The sequence below is a fragment of the Hemiscyllium ocellatum genome, chromosome 28, assembly GCF_020745735.1.
Source record: "Hemiscyllium ocellatum isolate sHemOce1 chromosome 28, sHemOce1.pat.X.cur, whole genome shotgun sequence".
Lineage (NCBI taxonomy): Eukaryota > Metazoa > Chordata > Chondrichthyes > Orectolobiformes > Hemiscylliidae > Hemiscyllium > Hemiscyllium ocellatum.
This window is the reverse complement of record NC_083428.1, coordinates 19,799,267-19,815,196: the sequence shown is the minus strand read 5'-3', so window position 1 is coordinate 19,815,196 and position 15,930 is coordinate 19,799,267.

Below are 15,930 nucleotides of genomic sequence, written 5' to 3'. Positions count from 1 at the left end.
AAATGCTAAAATAATAAGATCTAATTTACTCAATGCAATTAGCAAATCTTCTTAGAAAACCTTGGCTGTGATCTAAGGGAAGAGTGAATTGTCCCAGTTCATTTGAATTATTTATACAAAATGAATGACATTTACTTTTAGTGTAACTGAAACCACAGGCTATTGGACAGGTGTGATCTTGGTAACACAAACTCTTTACTGACCTGTACATAGAAACTGGTACGTTAGACATTGCATTTCCCATTTGATTTTGTGGAAATTATTTTAGCAAATTAGTGACTTCAATGTTTGGAGTTATTTGTACAAGGACTTGATACATTTACCATAATTGTTTTGGCTCATTGATTTTTAAGCAGACCTGATTTGATGACGACTATTTTTAGTTGAAATCATGACGGTTCCTCTAATAGACTCTGGATGTTGGCAAAATACATACATAAATCCAACTTGACATGATGTGGAGGGCTGCTATTGGACTTGAGTGGACAGTCAGAAATAACCTGATGTCATGGGATGGTCCAACAGACTTATTTGAAATGACCAAGCTTTTGGAGCATAGTACCTGAGTCAGACGTAGTGAAAGAGAAGCACACAACATGGAATTTCATGAATAGCATGATCTAAGGATCATACAAATGGTGTGAGTGGAGTGTTGAATAATGATTCTCTGCACGTGACCAAGGGTGTTAGATGATGTGAGCAAAGTGTTAATAACTGAATAACAACTGAAGGGATGACCCGTAATCTGGTTAAATGAGGCAGAGAGATAATTACAAAAAAAATAAAAATAAGGTGGTGTTGGAGGCAAACCAAATGACTGGAATAACCTGGAACAAAACAGAAGCTGCTGGAAAAGCCCAGCAGACCCAACAGCAACTGGGAAGAGAAACCAGAAGGAGGAATTACCACACTTGAAACATTAACTCTGATCTTTCCTCTCAAATGCTGCCAAACCCACCAAGCTCCTGCCCCAGCAACTCCTGCTCCTATTCCTGATTTATAGCATCTGCAGTTCTTTGTTCTTATTTGAATGGACTAACATGATAGGTATGACTCACGTGCTGAGGGTCTAACCAAAGTAATAAGTGATCCAACACTACAAATTAATTGTTAAGAGTTCATAGTTCATCAAGGTGATGGTGTCAAATAAGGACAGTTTTACAGATAAAGAAGTGTGGTGAGGTCACATGTAATCGAGCCAAGATCACGCTGAGGCTTTCTCCATGAGTATGGAACTTGGCTATCAGTTTCTGCTCAGTGATTCTGCATCATTGGGTATCTTGAAGGCTGCCTTGACGCTTAACCAAAGGTCAGAAGCTGAATGTCCTTGACCACTGAAATGTTCCCTGATTGGGATGGAACATTCCTGTCTCGCAATTGTTGCAGTGTCCATACATATTTTGTTATAGCGCCTGCAGTGGTCTCGCTTATATATCTCCAGACCAGAGAGACTACACCACATTCTTCACAGCCTTCAGCATTGCCCTCCATGATGACTCTCATCTCACCAAGATCACCCGTGTGCCTCCGCTTCTTGCCTTCAAATAACTGTCAAACCTTAAACTGACCATCGTTTGCAGCAAACCACTCGGCCTTCAGGACAGCATTGGCCACAATACCACACAACCCTACCATAGCAACCTCTGCAAGAAACGTCAGATCATAGACCTGGATATTACCATCACAGTGGGAACAGCCAAGTACACAGCAGGTACTCTGGACGAGGCCAATGTTGTCTCTCTCATGCTGCAGGCAAGGATGCCCCAAGGCATGGTATATTGGTGAGAACACACAGGTGTTATGACAATGGATGAATGGAAACTGCAACAATTGCTAAACAGGAATGTTCCCTTCCAGTCAGGGAACACTTTAGGACATTCAGCTTCTGATCTTCAGGTAAGCGTCCTCAAGGCAGCCTTCGAGATAGATACACAACAGTGTAGGATCACTGAACAGAAAATGATAACTAAGTTCCATATCTATGCACACAGCCTCAACCATGATTTTGGGTTCATGTTATGCTACATGTGACCCCACCACAATTCTGAATCAAAGCTTTCCTTACTGTCCTATTTTAACACTCCACTTGATAAATTGTTATGCTCTCTCTACCTTAATTAGTTTGTACAGTTTTGGATTGCTTATTACTTTGGTTAGACCACTGCAGATCCTGTAAATCGGGGGTGTGGTTGGTGCTCAGTGGGTCTGACGGCATCTGTGACGAAAAATCAGTTAATGCTTTGGGTCCAGTCAGCCTTCCTCAGGTTTTTCTTCTCAGTTGCTGTCAGCTCTGCTGAGCTTTTCCAGCAGCTTCTGTTTGTTTTTGTTCCATGTTATTCCAGTCATTTGGTTTGTCTCCAGCACCACCTTTTTTTTTTAATTTTTGTAATCATCTCTCTGCCTCATTTTAATCTGATTATAGGTCACCCCTTCAGATGTTCAGCTATTAACATTTTACTTTCACTGTCCAACATCCTGTGGAGACTTATTCGAGACTCTATTCACACCATTTGTATGATCATTTGACCATCTGCCCATAAATGGTGTTCGGTGTGCTTCCCTCTTACCACACCTGATGAAGGGGCTATGCCATGAAGGCTCATGATTTAAAATAAAACTGTTGGACTATAGCCTGGTTTCATGTGATTTTCACCTTTATGTTCAGTGGCTTGGTTAATTAAACATATTCCAAAGTATCATCATGGAGAACCTTGCACTGAGATTCAATGAAGTGCTTCATTGATGTAAAAATTTATGTAATTTTCGAATTCTATCTACTTCACACTGGCTGACAAATATCCCTCCTCAATTATTGGTCATGCCTACTCTAACCTTGCAATCAACTTTCAAGAATTGGCTTGCTAAAAAATACAATACCACTTCTACCTCCCAAGTTCCCAAATGAGTAACAGTCTTCAATAACTGCATAACTTAGCAGTAAACTTGAGTTCATGGTGTACGAGTAATGTAGGGACTTAGTGATTCAACAAGAGTAGCTATTTTGTTTTAAACGAATTTATCATTAAACATTTGAAAGCTATTTCACATGAATGTTATGAAGCTTGTTTGAAGACAAATTTAAGATGTTGGCACTGATCAAAAACTTAACCACTAAGTAGGTTTAAAAGGAGGTTCAGGTTAGAAATTATAGATAGTGAAATGCACAGCTATTATGATTTAAGGAAATTGGGAATGTACAACAGGTCAGAATGGAAGTTATCTTGACGACTACAGGATATTCATGATGGGAGTAAGAATGATAACACCAGGTTCTGAATTTTGAAATCTGGTATTGTTGGACCCTGGACAAATATAAGACAGTAATCAGAATTTGGTGAGTCAGGGTACAGGCAACAGTTTTAAACAATCACATCAGCGATGACAGGCCAGCAATGAATCATTGAAATAGTTGCACCCAGACATAACTAAAGTATGGATGATGGTTTCAGAAGTAGATAGAGTCATACAGCACGGACACACATCCTTCGGGCCAACTTGTCCAGGCTGAACACTATTCTAAACTAAACTAGTCCCACCTGCCTGCTCCTGGCCCATATCCATTCAAATCTTCTCTATTCATGTATCTGTCCAATGTCTTCTAAACATTATAATTGTATCTGCATCCACCACTTTCTCAGGAAGTTCATTCCATATGCAAACCACTTTTTTTAAAAAAATACTTTTTAAAAAAAAAATTGCTCTCTTTGCACCTTAAGAATGTGCTCCCTAGTCTTTAAATGTCCCATCTGAGGAAAAAGACAATTGACAGTAACTCTATACCTTTAATTATTTTACAAATTTTTATCAGGTCTAGGTTGAGGTGGGGGAAGAACCTGGTGCTCTTAAAGTGGAAGTAGATAATGATGGATGGGAATCTCAATGTAAAGTCAAATAGCATAGCGAGGTTGATAACGGGACTGAAATTGAAAGTTTCATCCTTCTAAGTAAATAATAGGAAGAAATCCCTGATTATCCAAAAAGTGGACAATAGATGAGATCATTATAATTCAGCTGCAGTGTAGGGCTGAAAGAGATGATACTGAAGTAGATACGTGTTTAATTTGTCTACATTTGCAGTCTATGTTTCAATTATGCCACACGGACAGCATGTAGATAAACTGGACTGGGCAAGGACAAATTAGTAACTACAAGAGCACTAGCAAATGGCACTAAATGAAAGTTCAAAGTCAGTGTCTTTGAGTGACTTGGAGTGATGTCCTTATAAAAGGAAGCAGAGTAGATTGGATGAATTGATCAGGAGATGAGGAAAACAAGGTAGTAACAAAAGAACAGACTGATTATAGTAAAGTCAAGAGGTGATAGTCAGTTCATTCTCAAGGTTAAAACACAGGATAAAGTCTGCCTATTAGAACAGAGTTGTGACTTTGCATTTCTTTGTCCCTTTTTCCAACAGCTCCCATTTGATATCACAGATTTGTATCTTAAAGTCCTTTTTAAATGTTTGGTTAGGAGTTGATTTTTGCTGACGTTTTTGCCCCAAATCACATTTGTCATCTGGTACAAATAGCTGCCTTCTGTATCACTTTGTTTCTGATTTGTTTCTCTTTCCCCAATTTACCTTTTTTAGACTGTTCACTTCTCACTCCCTGCTTGCATGAGGTCTGGAATCTCTTAGCATTCTGAACCTGTGGGAGTTGTGGATTTTTTTCCTTTCACCTATGCCTTCCACTACAGCCTCATCACTTTTTTTTCCAATTCCTCAGTGTAAGGAGCTGTGTCTTATAATTGTGCACTCCACAACCACCGGATGAAGGAGCGGTGCTCTGAAAGCTAGTGCTTCCAATTAAACCTGTTGGCATGTCCAAATCAGTATAAGGAGGTTAACGGGAAAGGGATGGGGATACTAACAAAATGAGACTTGCTGAACCTAAAAAGCAAGCATGCTCTGAGATGTATTTTAACTGGCACAATTGCTTAAGTAATAATTTGATACTGGACAAGTGGATAAATTAATGAGAACATAAAATTGGTCTTGAATTCATGTATAAAGTCATGGCTGACACACTAGACCTCCCCTTTCCACTTCCCTATCTTGAGAGATTTTACGTAATTCCAGAGACCTCCCCATTTGCTTGTAATATTCTCATGGCATGTTTCACTTAACAACCTGAGTCCTAAGAATGTTTGTTTGATTATCTTGCTTGCTGTAGCTGGATAAGAGAAATATTTAATTGCATAATTATATATTTTAGCATATAAGACATTACCTTTTTAAGCACATGCCATAATCATCCTTTTAAATTAATCTAAATTTGACTTTTTCTTTAAATCAAGTGGTTTGCTTAAAGCTACTAATTTGGAAAACAAATTGAGAAGGACTGAGGGTATTCTAATGTGAAAATTTGATTTTCTATAGATATATAGGTCTGAAAGAATTGGTAGTTGAAAGTGATCTGAATCTGGACTAGATTAATAAATCTATGTTAAGATCTGGCTAGGGGTAGTCAACGTTTTTTAAATGGTTGGCAAGGTGAGATTTAAGACACGTGAGAGAATAAAGCCACAAGATTCTATGGCTTTTAGAATTACGGTTAAAACTCTACAAGGGATTTGATATCGAAGACCGAGCTTTCAAACTTCCTCAAAAGCTGTTTCATCATTGACATCTCAATGATTCTCTTTTGGGTTGTTTACTCTCCTACTCTGGACTTTTCTTTCCAGGTATTTTGGAAACTGTACTCCAACACTCTTCTTAGGAAAAAAAATTCAACTTTCCACAGATAATTAACTTCCAACTTCTATTGTTGCACTTCTGAACTCGAACCTTGCTCAGCTGCACAAAGCAAATACGGCTTTTGTGCTTCATTCATTCTTCTCCTCAGCTCCACTAGTCATGACTTGGGGCTTGGTTGGCTGAGTCCACGAAATCCTGTTTTGATCTGCAATGTGTTGCCAATACTGGGCTCAACTATTTCAGTTCCCACATGAGCTTGCTTATCATTCAGGAGTAATATTAGAAACTGGCATCATTGTTCGATTTTGATAACACTGGGGTGAGAAGATTGTAAAGTTTTTTGAAATTGCAAAATAGCACAACTACATAATTGAATTTGCATAAAAAAATTGAAGATTTGAAGTATAAAAAAATTTACAACACAAACAGCATTGCAGAAAATACACTTTGTACTTAAGAGAATAAAGCCACAAGATTCTATGGCTTTTAAAATTCTAGTTAAAAGTCTACGAGGGATTCCAATTCAACACTGAAAACCAAGCTTTCAAACTCCTGCAAAAGCTGTTTCATCATTGAGACTGTCAATGCTAAAACTTTATATTGAAACTGGATTCATCAAACAAGAGGAAAAATATTCCTGGTGCAAAGACGAAACCACCAAACAGCATTTCAGATGTCACAATTTTGTGAGAAATCAATAAATTGTGGTTGAATTTTTTTTTCTAGAACAAAATTAGCAAGGAAAACCAGTCACTCTTTTCCCCTCTGACCTTGAGATAATTGAGCTACTTTCTCAAGGAGGCAAGCTAATGCCTATCAATTGTGACAGTGCTGAATTAATAGCAAAACTGTTTGGGTGAGAACAGGGTGGCCTGGTGTATTAAAAGGAAGTGAAGGATGAAAACAAAACGTTGCCATGATGTGTGTGAAATGCTACTTGAAAATTGATCCTTACCTATAAGACAAAACCCACTTTACCACCGAACCCCAGAATTAGTCTGCGATGTTAGCAAGTTCTCTGCACTTCACATAGCCAGCCAGCTGTGTCTTGTACAGAGCTGTGTTTGTCTTAGCAGTCCATCATTGCCTCAATTCTATTCAAGTCCTTCCTGAATTTTTCTGATCTCAGTTAAGACACAAGCTCAATTAGAAGGGATGATTAACAAAAAGTATTCAACTAATGACAAAATGACGAAGTGACGAGGGTTTTGTATCTACAGGTGTCCACTCTGCAACATAAGATGATCACTTTTCCAATCTGCCATTGTAAAGAGTTAATTTTATGCAGCCCATAGGTGACAGTAAATATATGGAAGACGGTTAGTTTTATGTTTCTTTTTAATGTTTTGTTACCAGTAGTTGCAGGAGTACAGGAATTGTTTAAAATCTGTTTGAGGCAGTCTTATTTACAACATCAGAGTAAACACTTTACAGGTTCACTAAACATTGCTAAATTGACAGCAATGCCAAGGATCTGATATTAAGCCTAAACGTCCTAATCAGGCCTTTAGTAAGTGTGTTCAGGAATAAATGAGTGTTGGTGATATTGAATAAAAAGATAAACATTTGTGTTGGGAAAACCCACAGCCAATGTTGTCAAACAATGACAATTGTTGATTTTTGTTTTGAAGTTTAAAATTAAAGGAAAATATGGCAATATAAAAGAACTAAGTGCTGTTGTACCTATATGCTTTCAATATACAGCATCGTGTATTTAGTTGAAATTCTAAAATATTCAATGTAATGTGAGGTCTTGTTGTTTAACACATTGTTGGATCTGAACTGTGAACACTGGGCTCTGATATTGCATGACCCTGCAGTATTTGTGAGGTTCATATTTTTGAAATCACCGAATCACTGCTGAATATGTTAATTTTATTTTAGTCTTAGTCAGGCTTAAAGGAGTAAATTTAATCTACAAGGTGTAAAGAATCTGTGGAAAATTACATCTTGCAACATGATCTACACAAACATGACAAGATATTTAATTGAGCTGGTAAGGTGATGATTAAACTTAAATTCAAGCTGTGAACACTTGGTCTTGCTGAACATTTTAACTCTATGAAACACTAGATGTAGGCTTAATAACATATGACCCAGTGGGCTCCATATTGTGGCAGCATCTCCTGTGAATTTCATAAGGTTATTGATTCTGATGTGTTATCTGCTAAACAGATCTTTGGCATCATTAAGACAAGTATGTGACATCAGAAAGTGTGATGCTCAAATATAAGTGATCTCAATCTTACTCACTAGACATAATCAGTCTGTTAGTAAGCAGTCTGCTAGTCAGCCAGCCAACTATGTAGGTAATAGGAATCTGTAGCATATAACCCAGAATGCACATATAGTTCTGGAATGTCATGTAGTGTACATAGTTAATAAGCCTCTAGAAATCTGAGCCAACATGAAGCACACTCTGTGGTATATTTTATAGGGACTAATATGGACAAACTAACAAGACATCCACTATGCACATAAAGCATCCCTATTGACTTTTTTTTAAAAAAACTTTAAAATGGATTTTGAATTTAAATCCATGTCCTAGTTGTGAATGGTAAATTGCTTCACACACTACACTGTATGAATACAAGAACCAATATCTGACCATAATATCGATCAAAGGCATTAATGTGTTTCTAACCTTTTCACTGCTGCGTCGGGGGCTTAATACCCACTCTACACTTAGTAGATTTGTTCTACAAAAGGTTGAAGATTAATATTAGCATTTACTTGATCTGTGTGGAGTGGCAATTTGTTCCTCATGGTGATCAAAACCAAAGGACTATTTACTGAACAGCCCTGACTTTTTTAAAAAAAGACAAGATTTCAACTACTTAATAAATATTATTTCCACAATCAAACTAAGATCAGCATAAACTAAACGTGTATCAACAGACGAATTACAATCAATAATATGTTACATGTTGAAAAGCATTGATTTATTGGATAATTTCAGGCACAAAGTCCAATAGAGCTCTGATCCTCCTTAGGTCTTTAAGGTTTCACCATCTCCCACAATAGGATTCAAAAACCCCTTCCCCAGAATACTTGCCTGGGGTTCTGATTTACTACTCTAATGATTTATTCACTACGCCAGCATGTCCTGTAAGATAGATAACAGTTCCAGCAGCACATCAATGTCAACCAAAGTGTAACCATACATGATGGTGATCTTAAATTGTATGACATCTTTCTTTCTAAAGATCATGATTTTAAGTCATCGAGATGTACAGCACAGAAACAGACCATTGGTCAAACTCATCCACGCTGACCAGATATCTGAACCTAACCTAGTCCCATTTGCTAGCACTTGGCCCATATCCCTCTAACCCTTTCCTATTCAGCTACCCATCCAGATGCCTTTTAAATGGTGTAATTGTGCCAGCCTTCACCACTTCCTCTGGCAGCTCATTCCGTACATGCACCACCCTCTGTGTGAAAAAATTGCCCCTTAAGTCCCTTTTATATTTTTCCCCTCTCACCCTAAACCTACGTCTTCTGGTTCTGGACTCCCCCATCCCAGGGAAAATACTTTGTCTATTTATCTTATCCATGCCCCTCGTGATTTTATAAACCTCTATAAGGTCACTCCTCAGCCTCTGACACTCCGGGGAAAACAGCCTCAGCCTATTCAGTCTCTCCCTATAGATCCTATTGAGTGCAAGCTGAAAAGTTTTGACTTTGTCTGTTTAGCAATGATTAAGTTCTATATTGTCAAGCAACTACTTGGAGATTATGATTTGAGTAGTTAACATCAGTGACTGTAGATTATAGATTGTAAACTGGAGACATCAATTTAGGATTGAATGCATACAATAACTTGTTTATAATTACATTTTCGACCTAACAATTCACAAACTATGCCACTGAGCACACGAGGAGACATTAAGACAGAATGGTCACAAATTTAGTCGAGGGAAATTAGGAATGTTTTCAAGGAGGGAAGAGGTTCAGATAGGGAACTCCAGAGCTGTGGGCTTTGACGGGTGAAGTAATTGTGACCAGTGCTAGAACAATTAAAATCAGGTGGCTAGAATGGGAGAAGTGCATGTAAACAGTTGTGGGTAGTTAGTGGTATTGTCACTAGTAATCCAAAACTCCTAATCCAATGTAGGGCTCTTTTGGTGCAGCAGTAGTGTTCCTACCTCTGAGCCAGGTTGCCCAGATTCAAGTGCCACATTCAGAGATGTGTGACAGATAACATCTTTGAACAAGTTGATTAGAAATAGGGGGTTGCAAGTCTGGAGTAGATTGCAGAGATTGAGGGAGCTAAGGCTATGGAGGGATTTGCAAACTAACAATTTTAAAGTTATTATTATTTTTAAAGTTGGTAACCTTATGGTAGTTAGGTTAGTGAGCTGCAAAGATGGTCAGTTTAGAGGACTTGGTGCAAGTCAGGACAAGAGCAGAAGAGATTTGGATGACTTCAGGTTTACAGAGAGCATGAAAGGATGTGGGAGGCCAGCCAGGAATTGGTTGAAATAATCAGTCTAAAGTACAAAGCTTTGTATGGGATCCTAGTTTCAGATGAGCTGATGCAGGTGAGGAAGGGCAATGATACGGTGGTGAAAATGGGTATTCTTTGTGATGGTGCAGACGTGGTCCAAAGCTCACCTCTGTCACAGACACACAGATTGCAAACAGGCTAGTTTAAGATCAGACAGGACAAATGAAGGATTTAGTGGCTATGTAAAGAAAATCACCAAATTTATCCAGCAATTAGTTTTAAATTTAAAGCAGAACTAAGCAGTATGGAAATTTTGCCAGGAGCAAGATCTCTGATAGTTTTGCAGACATTGAGAGCTGTGAATGGCCTTGTACACATTGGGTTGGTTACTGTGAAACTACACTTACTTGATAGATTCTCAATAGATCATAATTCTTTTCCATTTCATGTAATAATGAACAATAACAGCTCTTTTCCAGACCCACAGACAGCAGTGAGAAGTTTATTTAAAACTAATGCCTTTGTGGATCAGTCGACACTGACCAGAACAGCTATGTTTTGACTGCACATTGAGTTGAAGTCTGAAAATCTCTTCTTTTGGTTTGACTTTTACTTACAATGAAGACACTTCATCTTCCCATGAAATTATACTGGAACTGAGAATGTAATTATCTTGACATATTTGTTTAAGTATCCATTTTTATCTGTAGATGGATTTGAAGGTTGTGTCTAAGTTATAACATGACAATTCTAGTTTAAACTATCTTTACCATAGGTGCTGTGACACTGCACTCATTACAATAATGTAATCAAGCATTTAATCTAATAGATATTCCATAAGTATTTACATGTTATGGTCTTGTAATTAATTCAAGAACCCAAAAACATATAGCAAACTCCGAGTATTCCTATGTTAGGATTCTATGTGCTGATATTGATTAACTTTGATAAGGCTTTCAAGGGAAAGGTCAAGCAAAGCGATGATTAAGTTGAAAGTTAGATGTCATCATTGGAAACAGACACTGTGTGTTTGCATGATATCATTGACATGGTTACATTTAAATCTGCCATCTATTTGCCTATCACACTAATCTGTCTGTGTTTTCCTGAAGTTTGTTATAGTTCACCACAGTTTGTCAAGTCTCAATTGGTATTGTCAGCAAAATCCAATATTGGTTTTATTTATTGCAGGCTACATGTCCTCAAATATCATAATTCCATCGGGTACATTTTATTTAAATATTGTGTTTTCTGTTTCGTGACCTATCTGGATCTAGCCTGCTCTGTCCTTCCTTGATAGCGGTGGGGTTTGAATATGCATGCAATTTGTGCAACTGCAACATATTTCTGAGTGATCAAGAACACACCACTTGTAAGATTATAGCCACAAATTCCCAATCTTACTCAGAACCACACAATGGCTTCTACAATAGACAAAAGTTATTGGGAAAAATTGGTAAGAGTTTTTAATTGGGCTGGTTTCTAATTGGGTGGAAATATATTATTGCTAAAAACTTAAAAGCTCTCATTTTAATCATTAAAATGCTAGAAATGTACAATATAACTTTGCCTCATTTGAGGTTTGTTTTAGTTACTTGCTGATCTGAGGCTTTGGAGCAAAATTAGCGTTTCATGAAAATGATATTCTGAATCTTTAATAAATTCCACTAGAAGATTCTGAATTTATCTGTGAATTGATTGCTTTCTGCACTGTTATCTAATTTTTTCCACTGTGGCAATAATGTTCTGTGAAGGCTAAAAGCTGAAAATGTTGCTAACTAACTTGTGACAAATGAAGCAAACTGTAACTTGCTATTCAATTGAAATGTGTAAGTGTGAAATTGCTACCATATATAGTGCTGAGTCAAAATGCTGCCAAGCTGAGATTAGACAAGCTGCATTACAGAAAATTACAACTAAATTTATGGCACACAAATAGACAGTTTAGTCCAACTGCTTAGTGTCTAAATTTATGCCTCCATCCATTCACCCCTCTGATCTGTATATAGTTCTATCTTCAAAGTTTGGGAGAAGATTTGTAGCTCGGGTGCTCGTTGTTGTGGTTCTGTTCACTGAGCTGGGAATTTGTGTTGCAGACGTTTTGTCCTCAGTGCTTGGGAGCCTCCTGTGAAGCGCTTCTGTGATCTATCCTCCGGCATTTGTAGTGGTTTGAATCTGCCGCTTCCAGTTGTCTGGGAGACCTTTTCTACCTCTGCCACAATTAATTCTATGGTGGGAAGACTTGCAAATGGCCTTCTCATCCCACTGTCATAGTTGTAGGTTTAGGGAGGTGGGGAGATCTTCTTGTAACCTTTCTGCTGCTGACCATTGCCTCATGTCTTGTGCATTAGGGTAAGCATCATATCTGAAAATGTGTTGCTGGAAAAGCGCAGCAGGTCAGGCAGCATCCAAGGAACAGGAGATTCGACGTTTCGGGCATAAGCCCTTCTTCAGGAAAAGTCGAATCTCCTGTTCCTTGGATGCTGCCTGACCTGCTGCGCTTTTCCAGCAACACATTTTCAGCTCTGATCTCCAGCATCTGCAGTCCTCACTTTCTCCTCCGGTAAGCATCATATAGTGAGTCAACTCAGACCATAAAAGAAGGATCCCATTATTTTCACTCATCTGCTCTTGTTCCAATTATGCTTCAAGTATTTATTTATTTCCCTGTTGTAGGTTTCTATTGAATCTCCTTCTACAACACAATGAGGCAGTACTTTTCTGATTCTAATAACTTACTGTATAAATAAAAATTCTCTTCCCTGCTCTGGTTCTTTGGTCAATTACGTTAATGAAATCTGACATTGCTGAACAAAAATGTATCAAAGGTATCATGGGGTATGGGCCAGAGACAGGTATATGGAGTCAGGCCATCAATCAGTCATGATCCCATTAAATGGTGGAAGAGGCTCAAGGGGCTGAATGGTCTACTCCTGTTCCTATAAATCTGTAACCTTGTACAAACCTTCTGCCAGTTAAAGCATTTAACTTACTTGCTCTAGGAAAACCCCTCATTATTTTGAAGCTACATTCAATCTCCTCTTAACTTGTTCTGGGCTAAGGTGAACAATGCCAGCTCCTCTCATCTCTCAACAGGTTGGCTGAAGATTGTAATGTTAATTTTCATATATAGCTGACAACACAGTTCTACCTCCACCCTTTCTCTTGACTTCTCCATTAATGCTAAATTATCACACTGTTTATCCATTACTAGACAATTTACGGTATTCAAAGTTTGTGAGAAGATTTGTAGCTCGGGTGCTCGTTGTTGTGGTTCTGTTCGCCGAGCTGGGAGTTTTTGTCGCAAACGTTTCGTCCCCTTTCTAGGTGACATCTTCAGTGCTTGGGAGCCTCCTGTGAAGCACTTCTGTGCTGATTCCTCCGGCATTTATACTGGTTTGAATCTGCCGCTTCCGGTTGTCAGTTGCTGTCCGCTGCAATGGCCGGTATATAGGGTCTAGGTCGATGTGTCTGTTGATAGAATTTATGGATGAGTGCCATGCCTCTAGGAATTCCCTGGCTGCTCTCTGTTTGGCCTGCCCTATAATAGTGGTGTTGTCCCAATCGAATTCGTGTTGTTTGTCATCTGAGTGTATGGCTACTAGGGATAGCTAGTCGTGTCGTTTCATGGCTAGTTGGTGTTCATGGATGCGGGTTGTTAGCTGTCTTCCTGTTTGACCTATGTAGTGTTTGTGCAGTCCTTGCATGGGATTTTGTACACTACTGTAGTGGTGCACTACACTACTGTAGTACTGTAAGGACTATTTACAATTTACAACAATTTACGGTATTTTCTAATGCGGAGAAAGAATTAAATATTTAATGGTAAGGCCCAAGGGAGTGTTGCTGAACAAAGAGACCTTGGAGTGCAAGTTCATAGCTCCTTGAAAGTGGAATCACAGGTAGATAGGATGAAGAAGGCGTTTGGTATGCTTTCCTTTATTGGTCAGAGTATTGAGTACAGAAGTTGGCAAGTCACGTTGTGGCTGTAAAGGACATTGGTTAGGCCACTGTTGGAATACTGCGTGCAATTCTGGTCTCCTTCTCATCGGAAAGATGTTGCGAAACTTGAAAGGGTTCAGAAAAGGTTTACAAGGATGTTGCCAGGGTTGGAGGATCTGAGCTACAGGGAGAGACTGAACAGGATGGGGCTGTTTTCCCTGGAGCATCGGAGGCTAAGGGGTGACTTTATAGAGGTTTACTAAATTATGAGGGGCATGGATAGGATAAATAGACAAAGTCTTTTCCCTGGGGTCGGGGGATCCAGAACGAGAGGGCATAGATTTAGGGTGAGAGGGGAAAGATATAAAAGAGATCTAAGGGGCAACTTTTTTCACGCAGAGGGTGGTACGTGTATGGAATGAGCTGCCAGAGCATGTGGTGGAGGCTGGTACAATTGCAACATTTAAGAGGCATTTGGATGGGTATATGAATAAGAAGGGTTTGGAGGGATATGGGCTGGGGTGCTGGCAGGTGGGACTAGATTGGGTTGGGATATCTGGTCAGCATGGACAGGATGGACCGAAGGGTCTGTTTCCATGCTGTACGTCTCTATGACTCTATATAAAAGGCAATGATTTTATTCATGAAAGTCCACAACTCTGATACTGTTCATCATTTGTTCTGGTAATAGGTTTGGGAGAAAAAAGCAATGAGAACACAGTAAAACACTCAGAGACTTTGCTATACATTTAGCTCACAGTAACTGCACCATTTATCAGTGTTTATTAATGTGACCAGCATTTTCAAAGCGATGTATTTGCATTGATAAAGAATTGAATTTGAACTTCTATATTGCTGTTTACAAAGCAATAAAATTCAATGGAACAGTTTTTTTTAAACTAAAGTGTTTATCTTGCGATTTCTATTCAATGTTCAGAGGAAGCATCATTCATCAAGTCAAGAAATCAGTAAATTTGGACTGAAGTGGCTCACAAATTTTTGTGCCACATTAATTTTCACAGGTTACAAAAAAGGTTGATGGGGATAGAGAGGTAGATGTTGTTTATTTGGACTTTAGTAAGGCCTTTGACATGGTTCTGCATGGGAGACGAAGTAGTAAAGTTAGATCATGTGGCATTCAGGGTCAGCTTCCCTTAGATTCAAAATTGGTTTTATGGTCAGAGACAGAGGGTGGTGGTGGAGGGTCGATCTTTGGATTGAAGGCCTGTGACTGGTGGTGTTCTGCAGTAATCAGTATCCGAGTCCACTTTTGTTTGTCATTTATGTAAATGATTTGGATGAGAATATAGGAAGTATGGTTCATAAGTTTGCAGATGGCACCAAAATTATTGGCATAGTGGATGGTGAAGGTTATCTAAGATTACAATGAGATCTTGATCAATTAGGTCAATGGGCTGAGTGGCAGATGGAATTTAACTTGGATAAATGTGTGGTATTGCATTTTGGTGATACAATTAATGGTAGGGACCTGGGTAGCGTAGAACAGACACCTAGATGTTCAGGTACATAACTCTTTGAAATTTGTGTCACCAGTTAGACAGGGTGGTTAAGAAAGCATTCAGCACACTTGCCTTCATTGCTCAAGCTTTTGTGTAAAGAAGTTGGGATGTCATGTTGAGGTTGTAGGTGAGGTCTTTTCTGGAATACTGTGTGCAGTTTTGGTTGCCCAGTTATAAGAAGGATGTTATTAAACTGGAGAGGGTTCAGAAAGGATTTACCAAGATGTTGGAATGGAGGGTTTGATTTCCAAAAATAGACTGGATAGGCTGGGATTTTTTTTTTCTTTGGTGTGTAGGAGGTTTATAAAATCATGAGGAACATA